This window comes from Oryzias latipes, chromosome 1, assembly GCF_053564925.1.
Source record: "Oryzias latipes strain Hd-rR chromosome 1, Olatipes_Hd-rR_3.1".
Taxonomy (NCBI): Eukaryota; Metazoa; Chordata; class Actinopteri; order Beloniformes; family Adrianichthyidae; genus Oryzias; species Oryzias latipes.
The window spans coordinates 9,138,852-9,156,820 of record NC_136237.1 but is presented as its reverse complement, the minus strand read 5'-3'; the positions used below and the strand labels follow the sequence as shown (position 1 = coordinate 9,156,820).

At 44.2% G+C, this 17,969-nt stretch overlaps 1 long non-coding RNA gene across 3 annotated transcripts; it reads right to left on the bottom strand.

The window, feature by feature from the left end:
• Positions 1-2,743: 2,743 nt before the first annotated feature.
• LOC105354888 (uncharacterized) lies at positions 2,744-16,619 on the bottom strand. Of its 3 annotated transcripts, XR_013657191.1 has the most exons (6): positions 16,035-16,619; positions 4,279-4,573; positions 3,871-4,173; positions 3,508-3,789; positions 3,003-3,088; positions 2,744-2,923 (listed from the first exon to the last, which is right to left on the bottom strand). It is a non-coding gene; the product is annotated as an uncharacterized LOC105354888 (long non-coding RNA). The 3 variants fall into 3 exon arrangements; XR_002291221.3 differs by having other exon boundaries at positions 3,508-4,173; positions 16,035-16,618; XR_013657192.1 differs by lacking the exon at positions 16,035-16,619 and adding an exon at positions 14,347-15,034 and having other exon boundaries at positions 3,508-4,173.
• Between the last annotated feature and the right edge of the window lie 1,350 nt (positions 16,620-17,969).

Here is a 17,969-nt window from a genome sequence, read left to right as displayed (position 1 = left end):
TGATATGGCGGGGCCAATAAAGGGTAATCTTAAGCCGGATTGTGTCACTACTCTCTACAGCAGGGGTCGGGAACCTATGGCTCGCGAGCCATATATGGCTCTTTTGATGGTCACATGTGGCTCGCAGACAAATCTTTAATTATAGTTTTTTTTTTCATTAGACCAGTCCTTCTCGGGTGCGATGCGATGCCAGAGGCGCGCAGTAGTAGCAGTGCTTAGAGAGAGAAATCTGCGCCAGCGCTATCAGTTACTATTATCTATTATTTCACAGAGTTTGTACCAGCTGGAAACCTGTGAATTGACGTGCCTAAAACTGCGCCCTCCCGTCTCTGAGAAAGAGCACGCAGATGCGAGGAAAGGATGTGTGAGGGAGAAAGCAGAGGGTGGGGCTGAGGTGTTGTGGGGACCGGCAGCAGGTGAATCGCGCAGGGATTGTAAAAACCTAAAACCCAATGCCCGTCACTCACTGCAGCGTGTGAGTGTGTGTTTGGCTCCCCGTCTGCATGTGATCAGTCTGTATCAACCAGACTAGACCATCAGCAAAACTACCACGAGAAATACTCATCATTTATTAGCAACAGAATAACAATGTTATTAAAAAAGAATCCACAGACTTATTGTACTTTAAAAATGTTGAAATTAAATCAAATGCACACATTCATTTGTATATTTAGTTTTAAACAAATTGTCGCGGACTGAGTTGGACTTGGCTGTTGGGCAGCGTTAAAAGTTCTGGAGTTCATTGAACGCGTCAAGCAGAGATCTGATTGGCTCTCAGTTCTGTCGCTCAGGTGGTTGTTAGGTAGTTTGGACCAATGGGGTTCAGCTATGGGCCGAATAAGGGAAATGGGAGGGCTGCAGCGGGAGCAGGGGAATATAAAGTTGGGAGAAGCGCTCTCGTCTCGGCGGGAGAGATTCAGGAGTTGCTGAATTAATTGAACGGCGTTTGTTGCGGTCTGCAGTAATCGGAATAAAGAACTTTAAAAGAGGTTAAGTCTCCGTGCCTCAGTGTGGGGAAGGGACACTACATTATTGTATGGCTCTTTCGAAATTACATTTCAAAATATGTGGCATTTATGGCTCTCTTGGCCAAAAAGGTTCCTGACCCCTGCTCTACAGCTAAAAACTATATAGCTTAGGAAAAACCAGTGGGCTGGATTGTAATGCAAGATGGACCCACAACTCGCTACTTCTTTTTTGTTCAATAGCTAAAATATGAACTAGTCTGAAAATATGAATTTGTCCAATGTGTTATAATGATGAAAATCTGGATGAAATAAAGTTTTTTTTTTTTTTCAAATGACAAATAGTTCAAACGCAGTGCATTGTGGTCTATAGCCAATCCAGTGAGCATCTGTGCACACTGGTTCTTTTAGGACACTGTATTTGGAATCAAGGATTAAGACACCCCAAACACTGATGAACATCATTGATTGTACGAGAGAACTGGACTGAGCCAGTGTGATGTCACCCATAGAAAAAAGCTTACTATCGCCTCCAGCAAAATTTCGCCAATTCATCCGCCATTTTCCGCAATACAGACGCCGCCAAGTTGAGCCAGAACTACGTCAGTAAACATTTATTTTCTGAATCAACGTTTCTATGGCAACCACTGTCGCCAATCTTGTTGGAGGTCTACACCTTTGCCTCTGAAAGCGGACTCAGGAGAATCTGTCAATCAAAGGTTTCCACCACATGATTTATTGAGGCATCTACACCAGAGGGGGAGGAGCTACTCGTTCCAGTTCTCATACACAGTCAATGCGAACGCCCGATATGGTACTCCAAGTAGTGAGTAGTGAAGGAATTCAGATACGATGCTTGTTTCCAATCAGTTGACCTGTAACTTGCATTTTAGTTTAATTGTAACTTCAAAATCTTCAAGTGCGTTTAAAACATCAAATGTATACATCATTCACCTATTTGTTTGACTTTCTTTTTCTCCTTTTACTTACTAGGATTTATGAACGTGACTCATTAAAACTGGAGTGCGTTTATCAACAGAAAAACAGGTATTATTCCAAAACTCGTAACTTTTAAAGCATGAATCTGGTGCATGAAAGTGCTTTTTACTTCACAGCTTTTGTACAACATCTGCATCCAACACTCACCTCGTTTTCTTTGTACAAAATTAGGATTACATGAGCAAGAATGACAATAATATTGTCATGGTGCCTCTGTCAGTCTCCTCCCCCTCTTCAGCTTCACCTGTCGCAACCAGCTGTTCCTGCTCACCTCATCACCCTGCAGCCTCTTAAGGAGACCCTGGATCATTATTCGACGCCAGTTCGTTGTTGTTCCTACGGTGCTTAGTCTGGCCACTTCAAGTCTGCTTTCATGCCTGTCTGCTCCTCGCTAATACTTTGTTTCTATGCTGCTTCAGGAAACCTCACCCACGAGAAGCTCACCTGGTTGCAGTCCATCCTCCGCTCGCCTCACCATGCTTCGTCTCTGACTCCATCTTGGAAATCACGGTTACTGCCATCAAGATCCTCCAGCCATCTCCCTCTGGTCGTCCAAGTATCCTGAGATTTATCCATTGTTCATAAATGCCTTTCCAACTGTGAAAAGTATTAAAACTTTTCCCATCGAAGACGCCGCCTCCCGAGTCTCCTTCCGGGTTCCAGCATCTGGGTCTGTCACTCTCACGAGATCATGACAGATATTTTTCTTTAAATAAGCTTCTTTTCTCATTAATTTAATCTTTAATGTTGTTTGGGGTAAAATGTTAATCACAAATGTGTTTTTTTCCTCTTCAGTTATTTTTTGGTGTTTGTGATGTATTGCAGAGTTTTACAGCTGCAGCCTCGACTGTTCATTCTTTCCTTCACACTGCAGTCCTATCCTCTGTACAGCTTCCAGAATCAGAACCATCAGTAACGTCACGGTTGCTCTCATGTTCTCCGTCTGGTTTTCTGCCGGTCTAGAAGACAACAATTCAATATCACTATAAAAAAAACCTTCAGGTCCTGTATTTGCCACGCAGGTTGTGTGTTCAGTACCCTGGCATAGAAGCAGGTGATGATGATCATCGCCATCAAACCCACCAAGACGACAAACCCTCAGATCACCAAACCGACAACATGGACTGAAACAGAGGATTTCTACTGTGTCATATTTGATATTTGATTATTCAGAAATGTGAACTTTTTATTGGAAAATCTCCCAATGGATTGTGTGCACCTACGGGGACTGAATGTTTGTCATTTAAAAAAACAAAAAAAAGGCATCTCAAACAAGACCTGGGTGTCGGGAGTGATCATAGTGTTATGTTACACAAAATGAAAAAAAGGAGAATTGTTGGTATCTTTACCCACAACTTCCTATTTACTATGAAAACATAGTTCTTAGGCCTAGTCAATCTTTTTTCTGAATTTCTACATCACGGGTTTTCATCTTTCTTGACAAACTTGGTGCTGATCTGGATCAGTAAATTCTAGAATTACAGAGTGTTGCAGCAAAATGGGACATGATCAGAAAAATAATGATGTTGGTGTTTGGTTTTACCTGAACATATTTCAAGAGTAGATTCGCTTTGATCAACCCAGTGCATGATGTTACAGTCTTCCAGCGATAGGCCACAGGGAGGCTGGATCCACCACACAGATCTGTTTAGAAAGTTGTCTTTGCTTCTAGAAGACATAGCAGAACCGCAACCCAGCTGAGCGCACACTGCAGAGGCGGAGTCCCGGGTCCAGTTAGAAGCTGCTACTGGTCCCCATTCTCCACCGTAAAACATCTCCAGTGTTCCAGCACAGTGACTAATGTCTCCTGCCAAGCGGATGATTCCTTCATATAGGCACAAACAGATACGTTATTGATAAATGATAACATATGCAACCAGTTTTAAAGCTGTAGCTCCACCTCCACCTGAACAGGTGAGGTCAACAACTTTGTCCGCTAGGGAGCTTCTCTCTCTGCTGGCGTGGTTGCAGTCCAGCAGAGCAGACTCATGACCTTCACAGAGAAACTCTTTGTTCCACTTAGGAGCCTCTAAAACTGCATATGGCACCCCCTGGAAGACTGAAGGAGTTCCACAGCCCAGCTCCCTACAGACCACCTCTGCATCCAGCAGGTCAAAGTCATCTTCAAACACGGAGGACCACGAGTTATTGGACTTCACCTCCAACCTGCCTGAACACCGACTGGATCCGTTCTTCAGCCTGACAGAGTCTGTGGATCCAGAAGATAAGACCATGTTTATGACTTAAGATCCAATCAATGATGCATCACAAATTGACAGTGAGACGTACATACAGTTGGCATCAGGTTTGTTACCTAAGCAGGTGATTTCCATCGTGTTGCTGCTCATTGTATCGCCAAACAAACATGTCTCCATATTTATTGGAAATTTTTGAAAGCAGGTAGACCTCATCTGAAAAGCTGGCTCTTCTCTTGGAAGTTGTTTAGTTGTCCATGAAACATCCACACTTCAGCTTCTTGCACACTAGTGCTAATGTTGTCTGTGTTCTAGGAAATCCCCGGGCATCAACGGCTCTCCATTCTCCTCCGATTTTCACTTGGAGTTCCCCAGAACAACGACTCGATCCCATCAGTCTCAAAGTAGCAGGATCTGAAAAAACCCAAGAAGTCAAAGATTGTTTGAGAAACATGGAAACAAAACCAGGTCAAGATCTGACCTTAAATCTGTAGCAAATGCTGTCTTGCTAGCACACAAGGAAGTGCAAAAACTGCTGGTTTGTGAAGGTGGAAGGAGCTTACCTCCACCCGTCCACTTCCCTAAAGCTACATTCACATCGGCCTCAATAAAGCGCCTTTAAGCAGCCACTTCCAATGAAAAGTCAATGTAAAAATGCATTTTGGGCTTTTGGTTCATAATTCTCACATTTACGCTTAGCTATGCAAGTTTCTGTGACAATTTTTAGGCTCCAAGAACAAAACGTGCCACATTTGAACAAACATTGCAACCAGCTCAAACTTAGACCAGTCAGAGACTTGGATTTGGTAATGTCAAATGAGTGAATATGGATCACATGTCCAGTGCAAATGAGCTTGAGATGACTTTCAATCAGACTTTTACTGATTGATGTACCTGCAGAGGTGTTTTAGACATTAGACTACTCAGTCTAATGTCTAATGCGGACATAACCTTAATTTTCATTTTTATGCCGATGATACTCAACTTTACTTATCCTTTAAACCTGGTGACCATGGTCTTTTAAAGAATCTAAATAACTGCATTGCTAATATAAAAACCCGGATGGCCCAAAATTTTCTGCAGTTGAATGTGGACAAAACTGATGTCATTATTTTTGGTTCAGTTGAGGCCTGAAATGGTTTGTGGCTCAGAAATTGGAGTCTCTGTCTAGCAATGTTTTTCTAAGCTGCAGAAATCTGGGAGTGATATTTGATACTAATTTGAATTTGGAGACCCATGTTAAATCAGTGGTCAAATTTCTTTGGCTGCGGGGTCTGGGCTGGGGTGGGAGGATTGTCGGCCCTGTCCTGTGGAGGGGCGTTCTGGGGGGGAGGGGGAGCCCACTATTGGTACGTGACCTTGGGGGGTTGACGGGTCGGGGGGGGGGGGGGGGGGGTTGGGGGGGGGCTGTTTGACCACCGGGGGACAGTCTACCAGCTTTCCCCAACTTGCCCCCTTTCTAATATAACCTCATATTAGAGTGAGGGGGTGGGGGGTTTAGCCTGCGATGCGCCTTGAGGGGGGGGGCTACTTGGCAGTGGTCCCCCACCCATGGTTGCCGTATGGAGTGGGCCCCCACTCTTTCGGTTTTATTTGCACCTTAGACATGTAGGGCCCTTGGTAGGGGGGGGTGCTTGGACATCACTGCCAGCAAGCAGCAGATGTCCTCCTAGCACCCTACCCGCCAATTTTAACCGCACCTTAGACATTTAGGGCCCTTTGGTGGGGAGGGTGAGGGGACATCACTGTGAGTTATCAGGAGATGTCCCCTCAGTGCCCTACCCACCAATTTTAACTGCACCCCTTAGTACACACACCCCTCCTCCCTCAAAATATACATTCCAACATAAACACACACACACCCTAACAAACACACATACATGCACACACATTTTGCAAGGAAGGTGGGACCTAGGACCATCTGTCCCCTACCCCTTCCCTGGTGGGGGGTACGGGGCCCTTGGCAACGGCGGCCGTGTCCCCTGGGTGCCGGTTTCCTGGGCCCGGCGGTGCTCTCTCCGCGCGTGGGGGAGTTCACATTACACCTGAGCCAGGGGTGTCCGTGTCCCTGGGGGTGGGTTCTGGTCCTTGCCCCTGAGCGCTGGGCTCCGTCAAATTTCCAACTGTGGCCGAGCCTGGTCGGGCCATGTTTACAACACCCCTTGTGGGCCCCTTTTTTCCCCGGGGTGCTCCCCTCCTGGGCGGGGGCGGCTGGCCCCTGCCTTGCTCCTCCCTGGACCAACCATGGTCCGGGTGGGTGGCTGCCTGGAGTGCGGAGCGGGTCTCCCTTGGGGGGTCCTGGCTCGTACCTGGGGTTGGGGCGGGGGGATGCCCAGAACTCCTGGGTGGTGATGGGGTGCTAGTCTAGGGTTGTGGGCGCCCTTCTCGGGTGGGGCCCTGCGTTGGGCTCTCCAGGCACGGGGGGGGGGGGGCTGCTCCACTGGTTGGGCTGGGGCGGCGCTCTCTTTTCCCCCATGCCTCCCTGCTCTCTGGCTCTGGGGGCCTCGCGGCGGTCCTGTTGGCCCTGGCCTGGGTGGCGGATTTGGTCGCCCGGGGGCGGTTGTTCCCTGCCTGATGCCGTGTGGCGTTGGGGGATTCCGGCTGCCGCTGCTGCTGCGGCGGGGGTCTTGGTGTGGGGATGGCTGGGCACTCTCCCTCCTTCTTTTCACATTCCACCATCCATTTTATTTTTAATCTGTGTAGTTAGTGCTTTTTTTTGTGGAGGAACGGAGCTGGAAGAAGCCACGGTTAGGAAAGGCTAACACACGCTAACAACTTTTATTTAGCCTTTGATGAACATAAAATCCATGCGGGAAATGCCGCAATCTCCATGTTGGCTGCATGTAAATATGTGGTAATAACATCAGCCTTTATTTTGTCGGGACACGACTGGAAACACAAATCCACGTGATTGTTTGAACGGTTTCTAAGGACTGAGCGACATTTCTGCTTTGAAAAGCTCACACCGGCCTAAAGCCGCTGTGTGAGCTGGCGGCCCGAGCTCTGCCCGGACACACGGTTCTCCTGAGTCCGGCAGCCGCTAACCCAGAGTGGCGGGTCGGAAGCATCCCCCTCGGAGCACACACGTACCAAAGCAACCCACCCTGTCCGCAAACACAAAGCTATCACTCCGGCTGCTCTGCTCAGAGACACGGTTCACTCGCGCGGAGCAGCTGGTCGGTCCTGTATGTGCTCCAAAACTTTCTCTGGAGCACCGTCTATGCGTGACGTAAAACCAAAGCAGTAGTGGCACACAATCGTAATGAACTGTTTACATGCAACATGATCGGATAAACAGCGTGTTTACAGGACGATCAGGCGTTCTTTTCGATTACTTTTGTCCATCTAAACGCAGCTACTGTCCAGCACAGTAACAAGAGAGCTGACTGTGTCATCAGCTGTTGTTGTCTCCATCAACTCAAGAAACTCCGTTGTGATGGTCTCTTTAACACCTCTAATAAATATGCACAGTTGTGCAATGTCTGTACCTGTGCTTTCATCAATAGTGACCAAAAATGCAATAAATGACTGGATTCCTTCATTTGGCGCCCAAGTCTCCTCAGATGTTGTATCTGTAATTGTAATCGTAATCCTTGACAATGGTGTGGATGTTTCCTCCCACTAATTTGCAATATTGTGTCTGTCACTGCTCCATCACAAACGTCACGCTGCAGTAAATGCAGACACTTGTTTTGTCCCAGGCGCTTGTTAGTCGGGCTCAATCTGGGTAATTCTTTGTGGTGAAATCTAATCAAATCACTTCCTTGCTACCAAGTTTCAAACCTCTCCTCCAATCAGCTGTCTTCTTTCTTACGAAATCCAGCCGGAGAGTTAGGAAGAATTACCCAATCAGATGCCACAATGGACTTCCGGGGCGATAACCAAGGATTGACCAATTAGATGCCAGAAAGAAGAGCGCTTCATTTACATCTGCAAACGTCACTAAAAGTGTCAGAGTTCGATTAGATCCAGTTTTGATCACGACTTTTCACAGCAAGTACGGAGTTATTTTTACAACTACACTGAGCAAGGCAGCAACTGGCCTGAAAGACAGGTTAGAGGCCAAAATCAAGGCAACTCAGAAGGATGTGAGTGAGCTGACAGAGGCTCAAAGAGGTACAATGAGAAAGATAGTACCTAAGAGATACAGCCAGATGCCCATACCTGAAGCACTGGAAACTGCCAAACAAAGGCTCCTAGCCTTGAGCAGCCGCCTAAAGAGGTACACAAGAGACAATGAAGCCAGACGGATAAACAGGCTGTTCGCAACTCAACCTGCAAAAGTGTACGCTCAGTGGCAGGGTCAAAACAGCCGAGCAGACCCACCAAGGCTAGAAACTGAACAGTACTGGAAAACTATATGGGAGAAAGAGACAGCACATAACAGCAATGCCCATTGGCTGGTCTCTCTGAGAAAAGAACATAGCAACCTCCCTGAACAGAATCCAGTAACCATCACAGTGGCAGACATCCAAGAAAGAGTCTCAGGTATGAAGAACTGGACAGCACCATGCCCTGACATGATACATGCCTACTGGCTAAAGAAGCTTACCGCACTCCACGAGCACCTGGCAGCACAAATGAGCCAGCTGCTAAGAGATGGGACTCACCCCGAATGGCTAACGGAAGGGCGAACGATCCTGATCCAGAAGGATCCTTCAAAGGGTGCAGTCCCATCCAACTACCGGCCAATAACCTGTCTCTCCACAACATGGAAGCTCATGTCAGGCATCATTGCAACCAAGATAAATAGGCACATGGATTAATTCATGAGTAACACACAGAAGGGCATTAGTAGAGACTCCAGAGGAGCCAAACACCAACTCCTGGTCGACAGAACAGTCACTCAAGACTGTAAGTCACGACACACCAACCTGTGCACAGCCTGGATTGATTACAAGAATGCCTATGACTCAATGCCACACACATGGATCACTGAATGCTTGGAGCTGTACAACATCAACACGACTCTAAGAGCCTTCATAGGAAACTCAATGAAGCTGTGGAAAACCACCCTTGAAGCCAATGGGAAGCCACTTGCACAAGTGTCCATCAAATGTGGGATATACCAAGGTGATGCTCTGTCCCCACTGCTGTTCTGCATAGGTCTGAACCCCCTCAGCAAAATAATCACCAAGACTGGCTATGGATACCGACTCAGAAATGGGGCCAACATCCGCCACCTCCTCTACATGGATGACATCAAGCTATATGCTAAGAGCGAGCGTGACATTGACTCCCTGATCCACACCACCAGGATCTACAGTACTGACATTGGGATGTCATTCGGGCTCGAGAAATGCAGCCGGATGGTGACAAAGAGAGGCAAGGTAGTCCACACAGGAGGGGTCTCACTCCCAGAAGGAACAATAGCAGACATCGAGGAAAGTTACAAGTACCTTGGAATTCCACAGGCAAATGGCAACCTGGAGCAGGCAACAAGGAAAGCTGCAACAGCTAAATACCTCCAATGAGTAAGGCAAGTCCTGAGAAGCCAGCTCAATGGCAAAAATAAGACCCGGGCAATAAACAGCTACGCACTGCCAGTTATCAGATACCCTGCAGGAATAATAAGATGGCCAAAGGAAGAGATACAGACCACGGATGTTAAAACACGAAAGATTCTCACCATGCATGGAGTGTTCCATCCCAAATCCAGCACCCTCAGACTGTACGCTAGCCGCAAGGAAGGAGGCCGAGGACTAGTGAGCGTAGAAGCCACTATCCAGGATGAAACATCCAAGATCCATGAGTACATCAAGCTCAAGGCCCCAAATGACAGTGTGCTCAGTGAATGTCTCAGGCAATGGAGAACAGAGGATACAGTGCTGGAGGACAGATCCTCATGGTAGGACAAACCCCTGCATGGGATGTACCACCAGACCATAGCTGAAGTGGCTGATATCAAGAAGTCCTACCAATGGCTAGAAAGGGCTGGCCTACAGGACAGCACCGAAGCACTCATCCTGGCAGCCCAGGAACAAGCCTTGAGCGACAGAGCAATTGAGGCTCAGATCTACCACACCAGACAAGACCCAAGGTGTAGGTTGTGCAAAGAGGCGCCCGAAACAATCCAGCACATTACTGCAGGGTGTAAGATGCTGGCAGGGAAAGCATACATGGAGCGCCACAATCAAGTGGCTGGAATAATATACAGGAACATGTGTGCAGAATATGAACTGGAAACCCCAAGATCAAAATGGGAAACACCTCCGAAGGTGGTAGAGAATGAGAGGGCAAAGATCCTGTGGGACTTCCAGATCCAGACTGATAGGATGGTAGTGGCGAACCAACCAGACATTGTCGTGGTGGATAAAGAACAGAGGAAAGCCGTTGTGGTGGATGTGGCAGTTCCAAGCGATGGGAACATCAGGAAGAAGGAACATGAGAAACTGGAGAAATACCAGGGACTCAGAGAAGAACTGGAGAAAGCGTGGAAAGTGAGGGTGACAGTGGTGCCTGTGGTAATTGGAGCACTCCGGGCAGTAACCCCCAAGCTGGAGGAGTGGCTACAACAGATACCTGGAAAGACCTCAGACCTCTCAGTCCAGAAAAGCGCAGTGCTAGGAACAGCTAAGATACTGCGCAGGACCCTCAAGCTCCCAGGCCTCTGGTAGAGGACCCGAGCTTGGAGGAGAAACCACCCACGGAGGGTGAGAGGGGCGTTTTTTATATATATATATATATATATACATATATATAGACATAGATATATAGATATATATGACATGATGCATGCCTACTGGCTAAAGAAACTCACCGCACTCCACGAGCACCTGGCAGCACAAATGAACCAGCTGCTAAGAGATGGGACTCACCCCGAATGGCTAACGGAAGGGCGAACGATCCAAATCTTAATTGATTCCTCAAAAGGTGCAGTCCCATCCAACTACCAGCCAATAACCTCTCTGTCCACAACATTTGATTTGATTTGAAATGGTTTATTTCAAGCAATCAAATAGGAATAATACAAAAAAACAACAACAATCCAATCGTCAGTTATACATTCATACAATAACTAATCAAACTTAGTATAAATAAACATAAAATTAAGTATTGCTTGAAAGGGAGTGGAAGGAAGCGAACTTATATAATCCCACCTCTGTTCTACTGTAACCATTTTATTACATGATTTATCAACATCCGGTTCCTGGAAAGCAGATGACAAAGATGAATTACTTAAATTATTTTGTAAAAAATAACTTTTAGAAATCAACATGGCAATAAAGTATCCAAAATATATGCAAATTATGTTATTATAAAAGTCATTGATATGATTAAAAAATAATACTGTATCAGTAAATTAGACAAAACACTGTTTCAGGAATTTTCATAGAAAAATTTGGTCAAGTATCAAAAGTTAATATGTACAAAATTAGGTTTCATTAGGAAAAATTCATGAATCAGCTTATCAAATTTTTTTTGAAACAATTAATATAATTAAAAGTCAATCAATTTGACAATTTTCAATAATTGATTAATCATTTGTTTTATTATTTTTTGTATTTTCATTTATCTATATATATTTTTTCTTTTTTATGATAAAGTAATGCTATGAAGTAAAATAAAAAGTAAAAAGGGTCCATATTTGTTGAAAGACCAAGGCTGGTTTTTCTTCTCCTTTTGCTGATTAACAACCGTTCTTCTTGTTTTAAAACAAAGTTTATAGTTGTCTTCGATGTTATGTCTGCAGACATTAGATATAGGTCCATATCCTTCTTCAGCTGATATCAGCAGCGCCTAAGAGTTGAGGTCAAGTTGTCTGCATGTCAGATCTTTGTTCATAATCAGGTCACTTCAGACTTATGGAGAAAATGATGAATCCAGGCGTAATATTTCTTGAAATTATTTGGCTCTTTGATTTATTACTGCATGTTGTTTCAGACGACCGTGATCAGACACTTCTCAAAGTCCTTCATGGTGTTCACAACCTGAACCTTGGACTGGTACGGTGGACCGAGTGGTTTGACGTAAATCTTGCAGCCTTTAACCCAAGTGTTCTCAATCTGCTTCTGCTTCCTGAGAAGCCTCACGTGCGATTTCAGCATTCCTTCTGGTCAGATGGTCGTTCAGATAAACAGTAGATCCTTTGAGATTCCTCCTTTGGTTCATCAGAGCTAGCTTGTGTTTTTGATTCACAAACCTGATGAGGATCGCTGGTTTATCCGTCTCCTTTCTCCTGGGGAGCGGGTGGCAGGTCTCGATGGTATTGAGATCCAGGGAAATCCCTTTATATGTGAGAAATGATTCCATTTGCTGTTCCAGAGTCTCTGCACCGCAATCCGTTTCAGAACTCCTAGCAATGCTAGCGCTATTAGCATTAGCAATGCTAGCTCCAGCTGCACCCAGCTTCGCCCGAGGTTTGAATGGTACTCCAGTGAGAATGACATTATTCATCCTTACTTGTTGTTCCACATCGTCCAGTCTTTTCTCCAGATTGTCGACCCGGTTATCTCGTTGCTCGTTTTTAACGCGGAGCCTTATGAATTCTTCCAATAGCCTTGTGGGCGGCGTTAGCTTAGCAGTCACTTGTTCCATAAATGGATACAACGTAGCTTGGATATCATCAAGAGCCTTTTTAAGGTCTTCGTATTCCTGGTTTTTCTTAGGGGCGATGGTCAGCTCTCTTTTTTTGGAGAAAACAACTTTTTAAGTCGTTTGAAGATAGTTGTATTGCCGCAGAGAGCCACACGCGTCCTGTGCTGTAACCCGGAACCGGAAAAGCCATGAAGCTGGAAGCTCATGTCAGGCATCATTGCAACCAAGATAAATAGGCACATGGATCAATACATGAGCAACAACCTGTGCACAGCCTGGATTGATTACAAGAAGGCCTATGACTCAATGCCACACACATGGATCACTGAATGCTTGGAGCTGTACAACATCAACAAAACTCTAAGAGCCTTCATAGGAAACTCAATGAAGCTGTGGAAGACCACCCTTGAAGCCAATGGGAAGCCACTTGCACAAGTGTCCATCAAATGTGGGATATACCAAGGTGATGCTCTGTCCCCACTGCTGTTCTGCATAGGTCTGAACCCCCTCAGCCAAATAATCAACAAGACTGGCTATGGATACCGACTCAGAAATGGGGCCAACATCAGTCACCTCCTCTATATGGATGACATCAAGCTATATGCTAAGAGCATGTGTGACATTGATTCCCTTATCCACACCACCAGGATCTACAGTACTGACATTGGGATGTCATTCGGGCTCGAGAAATGCAACCGGATGGTGACAAAGAGAGGCAAGGTAGTCCACACAGGAGGGGTCTCACTCCCTGAAGGAACAATAGCAGACATTGAGGACAGTTACAAGTACCTTGGAATTCTGCAGGCATGGTGGAAACAGACACCCACCATCCCACTGTCAGTACTTTAGGAACTGGTTTTGTGAAGCCACAGAGACTTAGTCGTGTCACTATTGGAGGGCTGAGCTAGAGAAGCGTGGGTATGGGAAAAAAAGAGAGGAAACCACCCACCACCTCCACCACCACCTGTACTTTAAAAAACAAGCAGTCCTTGCACAGAAAAATTATATTTGCACATCCAAAGCACCAATTGTTTTATATTTGATTATTTTTGTTCTTTTCTATATAGATTTTGTTTTTTGTGAAGTTAAACACTGTAATCATGATACCATCTTTTACATTTTTTTTCTATAATATTTTGTTGGTGTTTTCTGTGAGAAGTATTGTGTTTTTTAAGCTTTTAGTTGTCTCTCTCATTTAAATTAGCTATTTCTATACTTAAGTATTTGATTAAAATATAATAATTGGATTTGTGGATATACTGTCATATGGATGCCATTTACAGACGTCTTTGCATTAAAGAACTTTTACATGGGCACTCTAGAATTTTAATTTTTGTTCATCTTTTAAATCAACAGTCATATTTTAGGAAATTGTCAATACATTATATCAGTGGTTCTTTTTTACACACATAATTATATTGTTATTCTGCTGTAGTACATAAATTACACAATTCATTTTTATGCATTCAGGGGCAAAATGTCTAAATTTTCATTTAGTTTCTATTTCCATTATTAACAAAGGCCTGGCAAACTTGGCAGAAGAGGTTATGAAAGCCACAAGGCCAAAAAACTCCTAAATCGTATGCATTCAATGCGGGGTTCGAACTCGCGGCCTGTGTATGCGTTTCTCTAAAACATGGAAACTTTACCTCGTCTGATGGGTGCAGTCCTCAGTCCAACTAATTGTTGGTAAATCTTCTCTTTACTTAACTGCAAATGCTGTAACTTTTCCTTATGGTGAGTCTCATAGTGGTGCTGAATGTTATAATCTTTGAGCACCTGTTGATGACATACCAACTATGCAGTTAATGTGTTGTGTTGTGACCCTTCTGGGCCATGAGTTAATGTGTTGTGTTGTGAGTTAATGTGTTGTGTTGTGAGTTATTGTGTTGTGTTGTGAGTTAATGTGTTGTGTTGTGAGTTATTGTGTTGTGTTGTGAGTTAATGTGTTGTGTTGTGAGTTAATGTGTTGTGTTGTGAGTTAATGTGTTGTGTTGTGAGCTATTGTGTTGTGTTGTGAGTTAATGTGTTGTGTGTAAAGTTAATGTGTTGTGTATAAAGTTAATGTGTTGTGTGTAAAGTTAATGTGTTGTGTATAAAGTTAGTGTGTTGTGTGTAAAGTTAATGTGTTGTGTGTAAAGTTAGTGTGTTGTGTATAAAGTTAATGTGTTGTGTTTTGACCCTTCTGGGACACCGTACTAAATCCTTCAGCAACAACTTTTCATGTTTCCAGCAATTGTCATCTTCTAAATACCACTAGATGGCAGCACAACTGCTAGTAACGTCCCTGTGATTTGAGCCCTGACAGATTCTCATCTGCTGCACTCATGTCCACTAACGTGTGGAGAAAGCACATTAAAAAAAAACTTTAACGAAGCGAAATGTAAGGAAAAAGAGCTTACAGAGATGAAACTCACATGCAGATATGTGTGTGTGCTAATGTGTTAACAAGCAATGTTCTGCAGCATCTGTCCTTGTGGCTGAGGAAATTTACCTAAATAAGATGAACTGAGTTATATTTTATAAATCCTTACAAGGAAATGATATTGCTGCATTATATATGATCATTATTCCATTACAGTAAATGGACATACAAGCATCTGCAGTATGAACATGAGCAGCTGTGATAAAAGCTTTGCTAATGGTTGGAAGTATACATTTGTATAGACTCTAATGGAGACATGAGGGACCATCACTAATTGCAGTCAAAAAGCCTTTTTTTTGGGCCACATTTAAACAAAATTGGGTTGGTTTTACATTGTCTGCCTTAAGATGTGTTAGCAAGAAAAAGCAGGTGCACTGACTTTCCCAGTTTTGTGCTCAGCTGTGTTCTGTTCTCCTGTCTAGACTCTACATCCACTCACAGGCTAAGTGAAAGAGCGGCTCTAAGGAGTAGAGCAGGCATATCGTTTGGGTCAATTGCAAGTCAATGAGAAAATTCAGTTTACAACAGACGTGGTCTAAAGATCATTGATCCAGCCTTTTGGCAACTTTGTTTTGACTGATTCGGTTACAGAAAAGCACATGAGATCAATAAGCGATTTTAAAAGCTGTTCTGACCGATGCCAACTGATCAATCAAAGGAAGAAAATGTTCAACATAAAATGCAGTCCAGTAGTTTTTCTGTAGGGGAATTAGAGCTGTTGGTCATAGGAAGTAAATGCAGCCGTTTAGTGTCATGAGATGAGAAAGTCTCTGAATTTGTGAAGTAAAAACAAAAACAAAAAGTCCAAACTGCACAGACAGCAAGGATATCCTGGCCTTTTACTGAATAATAATGATGTTTTCTTGGTCTAAGTAGGTCATAGGTAGGCCAGCTTCTTCACCGCAAACAAACCTGGCAATACGGAGAATTAGACAGCCTCCATGGAAGATGTGGAAGGGAGGAAGTCAGGTCATCATCCCTGGAACAAGAGCAGACGCCAAGCATCCATACCTGCACCCAAATAGAGGGGCCAAGCAGAACTTTCAGATGGATTAGATTATATGCCCCACAGTGACCCCATTTATCCTTTCTCTAAATGTACACTGAGGGTCACTGCTGCTCCAGCTAACTCCCACAGTGACTGAGAGGTGCAGGTTCAAATTGAAAAGACTTTTCATAATTATTCATAAAGGTAAAACTGTATTTATGTATGAGGTAATAGAGGATGGGGGTGTGTGTGTGGGCTCAGATAATATTTCTAAAAGCCATTTTACAGATGGCAGATTAATAAAGATTGAATTTAAAGTGAATTTCGTTGATGTATTATTTTCTTCTCAGTCACTCGCAAGACCCCTCATCCTCAAAAAAGATGATTATCATGATTCGATGTTAGACTCTAGTTTGCTCTATCCATGTTGGGTTCCTTCTCTGTCTTGTTGAGTGGGTGAGGTGTTTGGTTGCCCCCCCCCCCATTACTCAGCTGCTTTTGATCTCCTGCTTTGGCTCCAGCCTATAAGCCCTGCTCCGTCATACACTTGGTGCCAGGCGGGCCGGCCCACATGCGCCGGCTCCCGGCGCGCCTGCGCCGGCTGACCTATGCATAAACCCAGCTGGATGGCAGAAATACCAAACTGTGCCAGAAAACAATCATCCAAAGTCAACAGGAAATGCTTAAGAGCTGCTGAACACAGCTTCTTAACAAATCACACAAACAGTTTAGTTGATGCTAGTCATTCTGCCTCAGAACAGCAGTTATACTTGTTAATGTAGAAAATGTGAACATTGTGGTTATGCATTAAAGTCTTTTTTTTCTTGGTCTATTTGTTCGTTTTTAACTGAACAGTGCTTTGAACTGCTAAAAGCATGAAAATCTCATGAAACATCCAGGGTTTTTGCTGCACATTCAGAGGTGCTGAATACCAACGATCAGTCTGTTCCTGTAAGTGTAAAGAAACCATGCACTTAAACAAAACTTTGCCTTTTTTGTATGTGTGCTTGTCCATTTTGAGAACATTTTTGTGCCTAAATTACTGCAATAAAGTTTTAATCAGATAATCAATAATTGCATTCACTTTCCTGGACTGATGGCGTTTATTCAGAGTCAAAGAAATTACCTTTTTTTTTTAAATTAATCTACAGCCATCATTATCCTCATCTTTCGGCTACACTAACATTTCTGATCTGAATATTTTCCTCGTTCAGCTGCTGACGAGGCAACGTCACATTAGTAAAACTATCCAGTTTGGAAACTTCACCTATATAAGTCATACAAATGGAAAATTCTTAAGAACATGAAGAGGATTTAAAACAGGTTTCCTCATTTATCTTTGTTTTTTTGTGTTATTTTGCTGTGAGCTGTAAAAGTGAACGACACTGGGAGTATTTCAGGGAGGCAACTCGAGCAGTGCGTTTACCTGGTTACTCCTCCCCGCGGGCGGTTCGGTCTTATTAACTCACCTGTTTAGCGTCCTGCATAAGTACCAGGTGCGGTCCAATCCCTCTTCTTCCATTTCCGCGAGCTCTGCGTTCGTCACCCCACCCTCCTCCCTGGCTTCCACCTGTGAGCTCCGTTAAGGGTAGTTTTATACTTTCTATGAAGATCTTTTTTTTATGTATCTGAACGGAGCCTTATGCCAAACTAAAAGAAATATGCAATAAATCTTCTTTACTGCATGAGTTGTCTGACTGAAATAAATTATAAAACTATTTTCTTAAGTTAAAAAAAAATTATCTAAGTTTGTGGTTTAAGGAAGCCACTGTCATGATTCTTCAGGCGAAGCGAACCCAGATGCTGGAAGCTCTTCAGAAGAACTGTGAGGTGTTGCAGATGGGGGGGTTAGTGGACAG